Consider the following 16,825-nt stretch of genomic DNA (forward strand, 5'->3'; position numbering starts at 1 on the left):
CCGAAGCATCCAGGGCGCGGGGCGGCGGAGTGTTCGGGTTGGCTCCCCGGTGGCCAGGGGATGCCCTGTGGTGATGCGGGCGGCTGGGGCCAGTGCACTTGCTGCACCCCGCGACTGATGACAGCCCCCACTCGGTCCCCGGAGTTGATGTGGCAGGCGGCTCTGAACCGGGGAGACCTAGCTTGGGCGGCTGAGGTGACCCCCGAGTACCCCTGGCAAAGCCCGCGCGGGGCATTAAATCGGACACCCAGATGGGCTGGGGGATCCGGGTCCAGGAGGCGCGGGTACGGAGGAGTGGCCACCGCCCGCTGTTCCTGCGCCCTCAACACCTGCGGCCGGCGTGGCCGACCCCAAGGAGCCGCTCACAGCTCGCACAGCTCGCACAGCCCCGCGGTGGCCCGGGCGAAGCGCCCAGCCAACTCCCCGGTGCGACGAGCCTGCGCTCCGGGGGAGTGGTTTTCCCGGCGGCGAAGCTGCGAGCAGCCATTTCTGCAGCGTTGAGAAGTGGAAAAAGCACAGTGCGTTTTGCAAGAACGTCTCCCGGGTCTTGCTGCGCACCGAGGCACCGCAGGTTCCGGCCAGCGAGGGGCCGCTCGGGCCCTGCCCTCCCCACGCGGAGCCCGGTTAAACGGCCTGGGGTGTCCCCGCTCGGCCAAGGCAGGTGGTCCCGATCACCAGAGAGTATCAGTGGCATCCCACGCGACCCCCAAGCGGACTTTTCCAAGCCGACTTCAAGGACTGATGAATTCTTGGCTGGATAAAGATTCTGCAAGGCTTGGGGCGTCTACAGCCCGGTAGAGGAGGCTCCGGGCTATAGAGAAAGGACGAGAGCTCACAAGCAGCTGTGGCACAAATCAAAGGAGTCGGCAGCTAGGACGCGCAAAGATGCCGTCAGGGCAGGCTGCTGGGAAGAGGCGGCAGCTTCAATAGCAAAGTAGCAACTGGTGTTCCAGTAGGGGATGGGACGTTGAAGAAGAAGGTAGCTAGCTTGGGGGCGGGATGCAGGCAGGGTTCCCTGTGCGGGGCTCCGGTGTGGTTGGAAATGTGAGGAGGAGCCCCTAAACCCCTGACGTCCTCCGGAGTGAAGGACCCATGCTAGAACTCCCCCCAGGCTCCTGGGCCGCTCTGTGGGGGACTCTGGGCTTCCCAACCTGGCCATCCCCAGGGGGCGCACAAAGGCCCCCTCCTGGAGAGGATCAGGCAGGGAAGGCTACGGAGTCGTCACACGTTCGGGAGGGCAGGACCTCGAGGAGGCAGGACCGGACCCGGTGGCCCTGAGGGACCATGGAGCTCCAGACACCTCACCTGAGCTTAGGAGCAGATGCGCACCCTGGCTCAGTGGAGCCCAGGTGTGCGCTTGAACCCAAGGTTCCCGTCCGGTACCTCCCCACCAACCCCCCCTTTCAGGACCCCAGCGTGGGGAGAGTTCCCCCTGCCCACCCTTCCTTGGTCCCTTTGGAGGCTCCCCTAGGTTTCGCTTCCAGATTAGGAGCCCCTGAGCACCTTCTGTGTCCCTTAATGGCTGCGAGAATCTGGGCCACAGGCCTCGGCTCCAGCTTCGGAGGGTGGCTGTGAGTTTACGGCGGCTCACACGGGAAGCGGGTGCTCAGGAAATGGCGAAGAAGAAACCGCTGGGACGTGGAAGCCCTTGGGCCCACTGTTGACCTCTCCCCGCCTCGACCCTGTGGGAGGAGCGGAGCCCAGGCCAGAGTCCTGGCAGGCTCTCCGGCCCCACCCCCACACCAGCGCCACTCCTCTGCCACAGCCGACTGGGCTGGGCGCGAGCTCCTGACCTGAGAGCAGCCATCGGGTCCTCTCTTCTAAGGCTGAACTAAGAAGACCAGGCGGGGTCTGACAGTCTTTCTCTGAGGGAATGACCCTTCTCTCTCTGCACAAACTCTGATGGAGCTGACTCCATCCTTGACGCTCTCAGGGTGGCCTGGTGGCTCAGCCTGACCGGTTGGGAGCACTGCTCTCCCCTGGCCCTAGAGATGGACCAGTGAAACCTGATTGGACTACCTCGGCTTTTAAAATAAGGATGCTCAAAATGACCCCAACCCACAAAAGAGAGACAGACACCTGGTCTGGGGACATCATCTGGATCAAGCCATGCCTCTGCCTTCCAGCTGCCTGAGCAGAAAATTTTCCTTTTGGCCTCTTCCAGTCCTGATTAGGTTTCCTTCCAGATCCTAACTCAGTTCCGCCCTTCCTTCAAGCAGAACAATAATATACAACATCCAGAGATGATGAGATTTTTCTATTATTTTTAATGCAGGCATGGCTGAACAGTGTAAGAATGTTTCATTTTAAGGAAGTCTTTTTTTATATCTAGCTTGCAGCCATGGGCCTGCCACTCGAGACAGTTACTAACATGGAAAGCAGCCAATCACCTTTCTAAGAAGCCGCATTGACACACTTCCCTCCCTTTTCAGGACCAGATGTACCGCAACATGATTTTTCAACGTTGTCTTTGCCAAATAGCCAGAGCTTGAAGATAACATCTATGAAAGTAGAAAAGGAAGATGTAATGCATATAAATTAATTTTAAAAGAGAAAAATACCCTGCTTGGAATGAGCATTAGTGAATTGGAGTATAAAGCTGAATCGTCATACAAGCCAACCTTTTTAACCATCTCCCAGCCTACAGTCTAGGGAGGAGAAGTCAAAACTGAGAGTCTGTGGTCAAGAATCACAAACCGGCCTGGCCAGGCAGCTCGGCGGTTAGAGTGCCATCCCCATACGCCAGGGCTGCGGGTGTGCTCTTTGGTGAGAGGACAGAGAAGGATCAACCAGTGAACGAATAAACAACAGGAACAACAAATTGATGTCTCTCTCTCTCTCTCAAATCAATAAAATAAAAACAAAAATTCTCAGGCCATACTTTCCACTTCGTTCCCTGACAGTCAGTCACCATCCAGGGAAGGACCTGGCCAGGCCCCCAGACTCTGAGTGACAGGGCAAATCAGAATCAACCAGGAAACAGGATAAGCTGACAAAAATTTTCTCCTGCATACCCTGAAATATGCAGTATCTTAGATCTGAAACAGTGCCATGAAATTCCAGCATCAGATCCATACTTTTTAAATTATAGATACATAAACACAGGTAGAAATACTGGAAAGTAATGTTAGTGAAAAAGTATTGATGAATGTATGGGACTATACATGATTTTTTCTTATCTTTCTATGTCCCAAATATTCTTTTTTTTTAAAGATTTTACTTATTTATTTTTAGAGAGAGAAAGGGAGGGAGAAAGACAGGGAGAGAAACATCAGTGTGTGGTTGCCTCTCACACACCCCCTACTGGGGACCTGGCCCGCAACCCAGACACATGCTCTGACTGGGAACTGAATCGGCGACCCTTTGGTTCATAGACCAGCGCTCAGTCCACTGAGTCACACCAGCCAGGGTTCTATGTCCCAAATATTCTTTAATGAGGATATAATATCTTTATTATAAAAGAGAACTTTTTTATATATTTTTAAGAAAGCCAAGTGAGGTTGACCAGGAGAAATGTAAACTAGACAATCCTGGAAATCAGTTGGGCAGTACGTAGTAAGAATCAGAAAGCTTCGTCCTGTGACATGTTCCTGGAGCCTAAAACTAGACGGCCACGCCTCCACCACGCCCCCGTGGCAGGCGGCAGATTCGGGAAGAGGTCTAGCAGCCCAGAGTGGAATGCAGCCTGGTTTGCAACTTGAGCGAATGGAAGCACATTCCCTCTGTGGATTCATAGCCTTGAGCAAAGGTTACGAAGACTTCCTGTGGGGTAATTTCTGTAACAATGCTAATCGAGGGCAATCATATATTCATATTAACACTTGCACAACAAACTATGGGAGAGAGAGTAATGGCCTCCCATCGGTGTCTACGTCCTTATCACCCCAACCTGTAAATATGCGCCACCTCCTCACATGTCCAAAGCAGCTTAACAGATGGGGTTAGGTTGAGGGTCCTCAGATGGAGAGATTAACTGGGCTGTCCGAGTGGGCCCAATGGAATTACAAGGGTCTTTTTTTTAAGACTTTATTTATTTACTTTTAGGGGAAGGAAGGAAAGAAGAGAGGGATAGAAACATCAATGTGTGAAAAATATATTGATCAGTTGCCTCTCTCACGCCCACAACTAGAGACCTCACCCACAACCCAGGCATGTGCCCTGCCTAGGAACTGAACCAGTGACCCTTTGGTCCACAGGCTGGCACTCAATCCACGGAGCCACACCAGGCAGGGCTAACTATGAGGGTCTTTACAAGAGAAAGAGAGTCAGAGTGATGGGAGGGGGGGCAGGAATGAGGGGGAGAGAGAAAGAGAGAGAGATTGGAAGGTGCTACCCCGCTGGCTTTGACGGAGGAGGAGGCTGCAGACCCCGCCATGCAGGCAGAGTCTAGAAAGTGCAACAGGGTTCTCCCCTCAGAACCTCTCAAAGGCACCGGCCCCCGTGTTAGCCCAGGAAGGCTGACTTTGCGCTTCCGACCTCCAGAACAGTAAATCATAAATTTAAGTTGGCTCAAGCCGCTGCGTCTGGGCAGTTTGTTACAACAGCAGCAGGAAACTAACGCCTGGGGAAGACACGCTGTAAACGCCTTGTCCGAGTGGCGCCCTCGCTCAGGCTGCGGCCCCAGGACACCGTGGGCGATGGGCTTGAACAGCAGACGTTGGTTTGCTTCTCACGGTTCTGGTGGCAGGAAGGCTGAGACCAGGGTCGGGTTCTCGGCGGGAACCCTCTTCCCGGCTGGGTCTTCATGCAGAACGAGTCGTGCGGGCAGAGACGCAGCCCTGGTGTGGGCTGGGCTGTTCGGTCTGCCCATGTCACAAAACATGTCACTGCACCCAAAGCCGGGTCTGGCCTCTGCCCTCGGCTTCTGAAACGTAATCTCTAAGCCCTTGCAACGTCACGTCAGGTGGGAGTATCTTTGTTTAAGGTGAGGGTGGCCACACAGGATGACCTAACAATGCACTTTGGGGTGGGGTTCGAGTCACTGGAGCAGCTGGGCTCCGGAGGGACCGGAGGCTGCTGATGTCAGTTACAGGGAAGGACGACCACAGAGCCCAGCACGTCCCTGCACACCGAGGCTGGGGGGTCTCCCGGGGCCGGCACTGCTCCAGGGGCGCTGCCGTGCACGTTGCCAGAGTCCACACCACTTGTGACTCCACTGGGGGAGGACAGCCTCCTGTCCTGGGCACCCCGCCTCTCTTCTCCAGGCTGGTCTGAACCCGTAACCCTTCCTTGCGGTCGACAGCAGCAGTGACTACACTGGCCACGCTGAGCTCCTCGAATCCTAATATAATTAAGGGTGGGTGTGGAGACTCCCAAACTTGCAGTTCCTGTCAGCAGGGGAGCGGCCTGGTGGAGTGCACACCCTCTAGTGTGGCACCACCCCAAAGCCGCACCCACGTGCGCACACACAGACACGCACACGCACATGCACACACGCGCACACAGTCTTGTACAAGGAGGACTGTCTTCTCCTGATTCCTCCGGGCTGACCGAGGCCGGCTGGCAGACTGGGAGGCAGCTGTCCTGGCTGAGACCACCCTGCCCTCTAGATCTTACTCCCCAAAGGCCCCTTCCAGGAGCTAGAGTGCAGCTGCTTCCTCATTGCACCCGCCCCGTGCCGCCGCCTCCTCCTCCTGGCGGGTGCAGGGAGGACTTTCTTTCTGACCGGGCAGGGACAGGTAGACAGACAACCAATCAGCCGCCGAGCTGGCTGCAGAGCCTAAGAGGCCCTGTCATTGTCCCCCCCACAAACGCCCTACCTCCCCACGACCTACTCTGATCTTCTCTGATCCTCGAAGGAGGAGAGACTGAGGCAGGAAGAGCTGACCCCCAGGGTTTTCCCTGGGAAAGGCCTAGCTGCCCTAAAACTTGTGAGGCCCCTCCTTCCCCTAACGCCTTCCACATCCCCCAGCCACCCAGGACAGGCCTGTGGAGTCACAGACACAGCCCTCCCTCCCTCCAGGGGCAGAGCAGCCCAAGGCAGCAGCGGCCTCAGATGCCTCTCCAAGCCCAGGAGTTTCAGGTTAAAATCTAAACTTAGCAGCCCTGTGGCCTGGGGTTACAAAACAAGTTCTTCCATGACTCTTATGTAAGAGATTAGTCCCTTTGCCCCTCCCTCCCCCTCCCCAGTTCCTCCTCACCCCAGGGTGGGGGCAGGGCAAAATGCAGGTTCTCTTGAACTGTGCTGAAGCACCCCCCACATCAGAGATCCCACCCACCTCTTCTCTCCCTAAGCCCAAGCCCGAGCCTCGCAATCCACACACAATAGGTCTGCAGGAGGACAGAGCCCAGCTTTGCCTCTCCCAGCCTAGTGCCGAAGCAGATCCTGCTCCACCACAGGGGGTTGCACCATTTGACCTCTCCCTGACCTTGAACATCAGGCTTCCCAAAAAATAAGAAAATACACCTTATCCTGCAGGGATCTTGGAACAGGCTGGCTGTTTTCAAAGGCTGCTGGGGGAAGTAAATAATTAGAGCTACCCAGATCTTCAGAGACACGTGGTCCAACGGGAAACCAGCCCAAGAAAACTAGACGTAGACAAGAGAAAGGACGGACGATGTTCCTCAGAACAGGGCGCACTGGGGAATGCGTGGGGGGCTGGAGGGCCTTGTGGTGGTGGGTCTTGCTATTCGAGGTTCCCCATTCACATTTCTGGGGTGAGGCCAGCACCTGCGATGTTCACGAGCTGCCGGCTCGGCTGGGAAGAATGCTGTGACCTTACAGAACCTCGCAGAAGAAACACAGGGTGTGGCTGCTCTGAACACCAGCTCCCTGGGGCGGGGGTGGGAGCAGGACACCAATTCAGGACATCTGTATTCACACCCCTCCGCTCTCCTCCGAGATCCTGCATCTGTTGCTGTGAAGAGAAAGGCTCTACAGGAAGGTGTGGCGACCTGCCCTCCATCCTCTCCCTCCCACTCGGAGTCCGTTCACTTGACGGTATTTGCTGCAGGTCTATGCTGTCCGGCCGCTGCACTTAGAGGTGAGGATGCAGCCCTGGCCGGTGTGGCCCAGCTGGCCGGAGGATCGTCCTGCAGACTCAAGGGTCGTGGAATCAGTTCCCAGTTGGGGCACACACCTAGGTTGCTGGTTATATCCCAGGTGGGGGCACAGACAGGAGGCTGTTTCACAGAATCATCAATGTTTCTCTCCCCCCCACCCACCCCTCTCTCTGGAATCACGGACACGTCCTCAAGTGAGGTTTGGAAAGTGGAGCAGAAGTAGAAGTGGGGCTGCAGTGCAGCGGTGGGTGGAAACGGATGCTGTCCCTCCCCGTGGGCAGGCAGACTTTGCTCAAAGCATCGTACAAATAAACATGTAATGATGACCTTTGACAGATGTTACGGAAATAACTTTCATAGAAACATTCACTCATTCAACACGTATGTACTGACCTCCCACCACGGGCCAGACACCCTCCTAGGTGTCGGGGACTCAGCGGTGGACTGAGAAGGTGGTCCCTTCCCTCTCATCGCTCGCTGCATCCCGGGCAGGACTGTCAGTCAACACGTAAACGTGGACGGCAATGCCAAGTGCTGGCGGGTGCCCTGCAGAAAATTAAGGCAGGGTAGAGGTAGAGACGAATAGGACAGTCAGAGAAGGCAACCCAAGGAGGTGACTTTTGAACAGAAACAAATGATGTGGATGAAGTGAGTGAGTGGATTTTTAAAAGACTTTTCTTTTTTCTTTTTTTTTTAAGAGAGATGAAGGCAACGAGAGAGAAAAACACTGATCTGGGCCCTGACCAGGACCAAACCCACAACCTAAGTATGTGCCCTGACTGGGAATGGAACTGGCAACCTTTCAACACAAAGGACAACACTCCAGCAGACTGAGCCACACCAGCCACGGCTGTGAGTGAATGTTTAGTGGAAGGCCTGACCTGAGGGAGGTGGGCGTGTGGGGGTTGTCTTGGGGGCCAGGATCTCTCAAGCACTCCTTGCATCCAGAGGTGCTTACTCCCCTCCTGTCAGAACTGGGCTGGCCTGGGGCTCGCTCTGATGACAGAACGTGGTGGGAGGGGCCCTGGGCCAGGTCAGGCCTACACCTTAGAGGCCGGGCTGCCTCCCCGCCCTCCCCCAGCCCCCAGCCAGCTGAGGTACTGCATGTGTGAGTGTAGCCATCTAGAACATTCCAGGCCAGGCTCCCAGCTAAATGTGGCCACAAGTGTGAGCCCCACAGCGCCACAAGGGAGAGAAGAACCCTGTGGCGAGTGGCTGCACTGGCCCTGGCCCGGGAGGTGGTGGCCTGGACGAGGGTGCGAGCGGCCGTGAGGGTGGAGAGAGTGGACTGAGTGAGGGGGTGCAGCCTGCGGGACTCGGTGGCGGGGGTGGTGTTTCTGGCTGCGTGACTAGGGCTGGCTCCAGTCCCTCCTGAGCGGGGAGCACTGAGGAGGGAAAGGTGTCAAGAAAGACAGTGACTTGGGTTTGGCCATTGGACCTTCTGCCTCTGCCCCCCAAGCCATCTGGGGGAGGGGTTGCTTCTGGAAGCACCACCGGTGTAGCCAAGGGGAGCAGCTGAGGAGCCAGGACCTGGGCATTCCTGCAGCTCTCAGGGTCCCTGTCCTGACGCCAAGCCCCACATCAGAGGGGTCTGAAGAAGAGGGAGTGTGGTGTCCTCTTAGGGAAAGGGAAGAGAGAGATAAACAAAGTTGGCCTTTTTTTTTAACAAGTATGTCATTAAACATTTGACCAAAATGAGAGGAAAATGTCCCATTTCCACAAACTCTCCTGGTTTCTACACACACTGGCTGGCCTCATCTGGGGCTTCCTTGGCCCAGCCTTGGGAAGAGGGCCTCACCTCCAGCCCACCTGCAGCTCACAGGCCAAGCAAGTCGCTTCACTATGGCCCTGGGTTGGCTGGACCGTGGGTGTGCTCCCACCTTTTTACCAACAGGTGGCAGCACACCGCGCCCGTCGCCTAGGGGCTCTAATAAATTCTCCAGCGCGCGTTTCCAGAGCGTGAGGCGGGCGTGAGTCTGGTCGTTTACACTCAGCTCACGTTCACGCAGAGCTCTCAGGCCCGCTAAGGCCTGGCTATCTGATCCAGCTCCAAGAGCAGCACCCGCGGGGCATTTGGCAACATCTGAAGATGTTTTTGTCACAACAGAGGGGGATATACTTCTGGCAAGTACTGGATAGAGGCCAGTGACGCTGCTCCACTTCTGGCACAGGACCGCCCCCACGACCCAGGATGATCCAGCCCCGAAGGCCGACCGTGCTGAGGCTGGGAAACACCGATTCCATCAGGCTCTGTGAGGTGGTAGGTGCCCTCGGGTCAGGGGCCACGGGACTGGCCTCCCCTCCCCCACCAGGCGTGAGTGGCTCCCACTGTCCCCCTCACCTGCGGCACGCCCTCCTCCACCACAGACCCCACCTCGTGCAGGCCTCAGTGCGCAGTTCCTGAGCAGCAGTCGTGTCCAAGGCCCTGTGCTCGCCCGGAGAGACCACGGGGACAAACACAGACACAGTCCCTCCTTTCTTCACGGAGCCCACAGGCTGCAGGGAAAGACGACCTATTTGCCTATGTGACAAATACTAAGTGTGGACGAACCAGGCGTTAGAATACCAAATAATAGCCCTGGCTGGCGTAGCTCAGTGGATTGAGTGCGGGCTGCGAACCAAGGTGTCGCAGGTTTGATTCCCAGTCAGGGTACTTGCCTGGGTTGCAGGCCATGACCCCCAGCAACCGCACATTGATGTTTCTCTCTGTCTCTCTCTCCCTCACTTCCCTCTCTAAAAATAAATAAATAAATAAAATCTTTAAAAAAAAGAATACTAAATAATACAGAGGGAACCAACTTTAACCAAGAACATTGGGAAGCCCTGGCCAGGTAGCTCAGTTTGTTAGAGTGTTGTCCTGATACACCAGGGTTGTGGGTTCAATCCCCGGTCAGGGCTCATACAAGAAGCAGCCACTGAATGTATAAATAAGTGGAACATCAAATTTATGTTTCTCTCTCTTTCAAATCAATAAATAAAAATAACAATACTAAAACAATTAAATAAAAAATATAGAAATCTAATGGAGCTCCCGGAATCATGCTCAGCTCGCCATTTTTCCATACTGGAGCTGCCTTGCCCTGTTCCCTGCTGTGAGTGTCCACCGAGCCAGGTAAAGAGGGCCCCTGAGGGCCAAGCGACCTTGTGAGGGGCAAACTGACTGCATCTCAGGGGTCATCAGGGGGCCCTGATGAAGTATGATTTCTGGAGGCCAGTCAGGATATCAGGTGCAGGCGAGTGTGGGGGGTTTGAAATACATCCACTAATTCTTTCCCAATCCTCCCTTCGAACGGTGGACCCCAGTTCCCCTCTCTGGGTCCATGCAGCAGAGGATTCTGTGACTTGCTTCTGATGGAGACGGGCAGCAGAGGTGATGCCACGTGACCTCCAGGCAGGTCAGGGAAGGCGGGGAGCCCTGCTCAGGCCAGCCGGTCACAAGGTGCTCCCACAGGCCTGGAAGGGGCCCCGCCTGGGGGGAACTGTGTGCCCCTGCCCATGACTGTTCCCTTTGTCCGGGGCAGTCCCCACTCTCACAGTGGAAGTCCACATTCCAGGAAACCTTGGTCCTGGGCTAATGGAGACACGCGGCTGCCCTCACAGGCAGCACTGTTTCTGGCCGTGGAAACGAGCCCCTGGCCAGCCGCCTGCCCGCCAGCACCAGCCAAGCCTTCAGTGCCCCCAACCCTGGGCACATCTCACCTCGAAGAGGCTCTGAGCCCAGAGACATGCTGGTCACCCCTGAACTCCTGACCTGCAGAAAGGATGGGAGACCATAAGGATTGATTGTTTGAAGCCACTACACTCGGGGATAAGTGATCGTGCAGCGACAGATAAGTAATATACTCAGAAACCTGTGTTTGTCGCACTCCTGTGTGACTCAGTCTACGCATCAGCACCTGCAAACCGTGGATCTGATCTCACTCCCCAAAGCAGCACTTTGCAGTGGAACCTTCTGCAGCGAGGGAGCGGCCACATAGCTGTGCCGCCCAATGTGATGGTCCCCAGCCAAGCGCGGCCGCTGAGCATCGGAAATGCGGCTGGTGTTACTGAGGAGCTGAATGTATTTGATTTAACTCATGAATTAAACTTCAAATTTAAATAGTGCACGTGTGTGACTCCATCTATATAGCATTCTCAAAAGGGCAAAGTTATAAGGGTGGAAAAGAGATTGGTGGTTACTAGGGGTTGGGGTAGTAGGAGAAAGAGTGGTGGGTGGGGCAATAACAGGGCAGCGTGAGAGGTCTTCGGGGTGATGGAACGGTCCTGTATCCTGACTGTGGTGGCAGTCACACACATCTGCACACGTAAGAAAATGGCACGGCGCTTCCTGGTTTTGCCACTGAGCTATTAACGACATAGAATGTCATCGCTGGGGGACACTAGGTAAAAGGTCCATGAAACTTCTGTACTATTTTTTAAAAATGCTTATTGGTGAGAGAGAGAGAGAGAGAGAGAGAAGCATTGATTGGTTGCCTCCTATATGTGCCCCCCCCACCCCAGGGACTGAACGCACAACCTGGGCTTGTGCCCTGACTGGGAATCGAACTGCCAACCTTTTGTTGTATGGGGCAACGTTCCAACCAACTGAGCCACACAGACAAGGGCTCTGTACTATTTTTGTAACTTCCTGTGAATCTACCATCATGTCAGATTAAAAGTTTATTCAATAGGAAATAAGCACAAAGCACCAAAGAGCACAGGGGGCGTGCTGTCCACGGTGGGCAGCGGGGCCCTGGGGAATGTGCAGACCCCCCTGCTACTTACTAATCCTGGTCGTTCAGCACCCGGGCAGAACTCCTCGGGACGGGGCGCTCACCAGCTCACAGAGAGTGCTAACAATAGGAAAGCTCGGACAAGCGGCTTCTGGGGTAGAAAAGTTCTACCTGAAGTTCTGCATTTGTGTTAGAATCATGAAGTAGGCCCAGATTTGTGGGAACAAATCCTCTTCCCTAAGGACCTCAACAGGAAAAGAGCTTCAGCCACCACTCCTATTACTGTCGCTTGTCGTCCGTGGGACAGACTACGAGGACCTCGCACTTCGACCTGAGGCAGCCCCCAGAGGACCCCCTTGTGGGGGGATCAAGGCAGCTTTAGAAGCGGGCGCCACGTGCTGGCCACTCCAGCTGGTGGAGACAGAAGCTCACCCAGGCATAGGATTCAAGACACTGAGGCATCTTAAAGGCCTCCTGGTTTTATCCTTGCCTCCTACAGCTGGGAAAATAAAGAGCAGAACAAATCTATAGGGGTTTAATTAATTGGTTTTTAAAGCATGCATTGCCTGCACTAACTAAATAAGTCACCCCCAGCCCAGACATCCAGGTCCTAATCCTTCGACTCTTGAATGTGACCTCACATGGCCAAAGGGACTGTGCAGATTAAATTAAGGATCCTGAGATTATCCAGGTGGGTCCTTAATGTAATGTAATCATAAGTGGGGTTTTTTTTTTAAAGGTTTTATTTATTTATTTTTAGAGAGAGGGGAAGGAAGGAAGAAAGACAGGGAAAGAAACCTCCATTTGTGATTGCCTCTTGCATACGCCCCACTGGGGACCCAGGCCACAATCCAGGCATGTGCCTTGACCAGGAATCAAACCTGCAACCCTTTGGTTCACATGCCCACACTCATCCCACTGAGCTACACCAGCCAGGGCATAAGGGTTCTTATAAAGAGGGAGGCAGAGGGCAACTCTATACACAAGGAGACGTGCGTGACAACCGAAGGGGGAGAGGACATTGCTGATTCGTGAAGGATCAGCTCCTGAACCAAAGACTGTATGTCTAGATGTTGCCGGAGTCCAGGAAACAGAATTTCTCCCAGTGCCCTAGGGAGAGCGTGGTCTGACAGGACCATTCCAGGCTTCTGGCCTGAGGAAGGGAAGACATAAATCTGTGCTCACACTGGCTCCTTTAAGCCACTCATCTTGCGGTCATTTGTTACTGCAGCATGAGTGAGTCAGTACGCTACCTGACAGAGCTGCATCTGCGCTTTTGGCCCAGCACCCCACTTGTAGGAATTCACTCTGAGGATCCACCTCCGACAACACCAAATACACACACACAAAGTCATTCACTGCAGAACTGTTCTGTCATTGCCCAGCACCGGACGTCCCCAGCATCCTCGTGGAGGAGAGTGCTCGAACAGACTATGGCATGACCGTGGAGCAGCATGCAGCTGTACATAAAAATGAGGGGACCACCCTAACCACTGTAGTGAGCTACAGTGGGCTCATTGGTTGGGTGTCCTCCCACAGAGCAAAAGGTTGCCAGTTCGATTCCCAGTCAGGGCACATGCCTGGGTTGCAGACACAGCTCACAGTTGGGGTGCATATGAGAAGGAACCAATCAATATTTCTCTCTCACATCAATATTTCTCTCCCTCTCTGTTTCCCTCCCTCCCCTCTCTCTAAAAATAAATACATAAATTATTTTTAAAAAATTAAAATGAGGAAACCGATACAAATAGATTCCCAAGAGATATTAAGTGGAAAAAAACTACAAAATATTGTCTACTTTTCATGTAAAAAGAAGGGAATTTAAGAAAATACATATGTGGGCCCTAGCTGGTATGTCTCAGTGGATTAAGCACCAGCCTGCGAACCAAAGGGTCGCTGGTTCAATTCCCAGTCAGGGCACATGCCTGGGTTGCGGGCCAGGTCCCCAGTAGGGGGTACATGAGAGGCAACCACACATTGCTGTTCTCTCCCTCTCTTCCCTCCTTCCCCTCTGTCTCAAAACAACTCAATAAAATCTTGATGGGGGAAAAAGAAAATACACATGTATCTGCTCACTGTGCAAAAAGAAATTGCAGAAGGAGGAGCTATTCATCAATGAGCTGGGTTATCTAAAGGTGGTGTGGGGAACAGATAGTAAGGAGAGGGAAGGGGAACAGGTGGGAGTAATGATGGGGGTGCCTCTTCTCTGTATAGTTCTGAGTCTTAAGACCATGGTGATATTTTACATACTTAAAAAAATTAAATTAAACTCAACTCAGATGTGAGGGAGCCCAAAATGGAATAAACATTATATAAGTGAATTTAACTGTATTAAAAAAAAAAAGAGCCAGCTACACTGAAGAAGTGGGGAAGAAAAGAACTAATCTAAGTAACTTTGAAAAGCATTATTTTGATATACATGGTAAGACTAAAGAAAAACAAAAAACTCTACACATATATTTTAGTAAGTAAATCTGTTCTTCAGAGGAGGATGGGTTAGCAATTTGAAAACTACTTTATGTGTGGAGTGGATCGAATAGTGTCCCCCAAAAAGATACGTCCAGGTCCTAACCCCCAGTCCCTACAAAGGTGCCCTTGTTTGGAGACAAGGTCTTTTCAGGTGCAATGAATTAAAGATCTCGAGATGAGAGTGGGCCCTAAATCCAATGACTGGTGTCCTCAGAAGAAAAAGGCGAGGTCTGGCACACAGGGACCCGCAGGGAGGAGGAAGAGGCAGTGGGTGGAGTCACCCAGGTACCAGCTGCGGACTGACCACCAAGGGTCGCCCGGCAACCGCCAGGGGCCCGGGGAGAGGCCGGGAAACAGATTCCGCCTCAGAGCCTCCAGAAGGGACCAGCCCTGCTGTCGCCTCGATTTTGAACTACTGGTCTCCAGAACTGTGAAAACATAAAATGCCCTTGTTTTAAGCCACCTGGTTTGTGGTAACTTGTTACAGTAACCTTAAGAAATAATACAATGTATACATTGGGATTGAGCAAGTAAGTAAATGTTTGTGGATAATGGGCAGATTCTGTTACTTTTGAAGAAAGAAATTACAAGTAAGGAAAAGGGGAAAGTTAAAAATAAATACTGTAGCATTGACTTGGGACCAGAGGTACCAGTATACTGGTAAATTTATGATTTTTTTTGAGAGAGGAAGAATTGCCATCTATATCTACATGTATGTCCCAGCTCTGCCCACTAGAGGGCACACAAGCAGTGAGGCTGCAGTAACAATGAGCCTGTCTAGTATCCAGACCTTGATTTCTTAAGCACCATGCTCCAGTAGAAAGAACCACAGCTCCTTGGAGAAACGGCTGGCCCCAGGGCAGAGGCAGGGAAAATACAGATGAGCCTGGCTCCAGAAATCACAGATTTTTCTGGGAGGTCAGTAGGAAGACAGGTGCCCACAGGAGCCAACCTGCAGGAGCTCTCAGTTACCAAGCATGGGACAATTTGAGCAGCAAAATAAATCATGATAATAGGTTATAAGTCAGAATAAAATAATGTCCATGCATCCAAACCAATATGAATAACCTATTGAATAAATACATGGGGGAGAAGGGACAACTCCTCCTTTCAATAGAGTCGCAATGAGTACATGCAGAGAGGGAAAAGTACCGTTTGCCAAGCACACAGGAACCATCACAGGGCAAGAATCATCGGCGGCTTCTAAGATGAGTGAGCCAGAATGCAACGAGTAATAGAATATCTGCACAGTCTCAATGTGTTTCCTCCCAAGATTGTTTTTATTACAAAGAGAAAAAAATCGTAGCCCCCCCGCCCCTCGCCAGTAGAGAAAGCTGGCAGACGGCACCTTTACCCAGTGGCCGAAGTGAACGGCCCTGTGATGAGACTTGTAGACACACGTGCCGCCTGCCGTCCCAGCCGAGGAGAGCCCGGCATCGCCGCGGTGGTGTTCCTGCCCGACTACATGATCTCAGTCTCATCGTGAAAAAATACCAAACACACACGAAGCGGGGGCCATTCACAAGATAACTGGCCAAGACTCTTCAAGAGTGTCAAGGTCATGGAAGACTGGGGAACGGTCCCAGATCAGAAGGAACTACAGAGATGTGACAACCCAAAGGATGGAGTCCCTGGATGGGAACTTTGACCAGAAAAAAGGCATTGACAGGTCTGTTGAAGTTCTGTTAAGATCTATAGATCAGTCATTTGTATTGTGTCCGTGTTAACATTTTTGGATCCTTTTACTATGGTTATCAATGACAGTGACATTCGAACAAGCAGAGTGGACATGTAGTTGTATTCTTGGTAGTGATTTTTACAATTAAAATTATTTCAAAGTGAAAGAGTTTTTAAAGGGTGTGTATTAAGGCACATCTCCATGCCAGGGCCTGTGCCAGAGAATGAAGACACTGTAGCCAATGCTAGACATGCCTCCACCTTCAAAGAGTTACCAGGGGTGGGGCTCACAAACAATTAGCCGGAAGACAAATGCTTCAGTGATACATCTGAAATAGCGAAAAGTGCACTAGAGAACACAAAACAGAAAAAACAATTAGCCCTGACTGGTGTGGTTCAGTGGATTGAGCGCCGGCCTGCAACCCAGAGGGTTGCCTGTTCAATTTCCGGTTGGGACACATGCCTGGGTTGCAGGCCAGGTCAGGCCCCCAATGGGGGGTGTGCAGGAGGCAACTACACATCGATGTTTCTCTCCCTCTCTTCCTCCCTTCTATTCTGTCTAAAATAAATAAATAAAATAAATGTTTTTAAAGGAATTAAGTAAGGGTCCTAGTTCAAGTAGGCTGGTCAGGAAAGGCCTCTCTGAGGTCTCAAAGAACTCAGAGAGCAAACCATGTAAACATCTGGGGCAAGAGTAGTCCAGGCAGAGCAAACAGCAAGTGCAAAGGCCCTGTGGTGGGAACAAGTTTGACATGTTTGAGAGGCAGCAGAAAGCCCAGTGTGGCTGGAACAAAGCTGGTGGGGGCAGGGTGGTGAGAGGGGAGAGTGGGAGGAAGGCAGGAGCCAAGGGTTTGCCTGCCATGGTCAGGAATGGAGGCTTGCTTGTTGTCCCAGTGGTGACGACCCCTCACCCCCCCACCCCCGCCCCCGCCCCGCGCCACTCACAGTGCGAATGTGTGCGGGAC

Source organism: Phyllostomus discolor, chromosome 13 (genome assembly GCF_004126475.2).
Source record: "Phyllostomus discolor isolate MPI-MPIP mPhyDis1 chromosome 13, mPhyDis1.pri.v3, whole genome shotgun sequence".
Lineage (NCBI taxonomy): Eukaryota > Metazoa > Chordata > Mammalia > Chiroptera > Phyllostomidae > Phyllostomus > Phyllostomus discolor.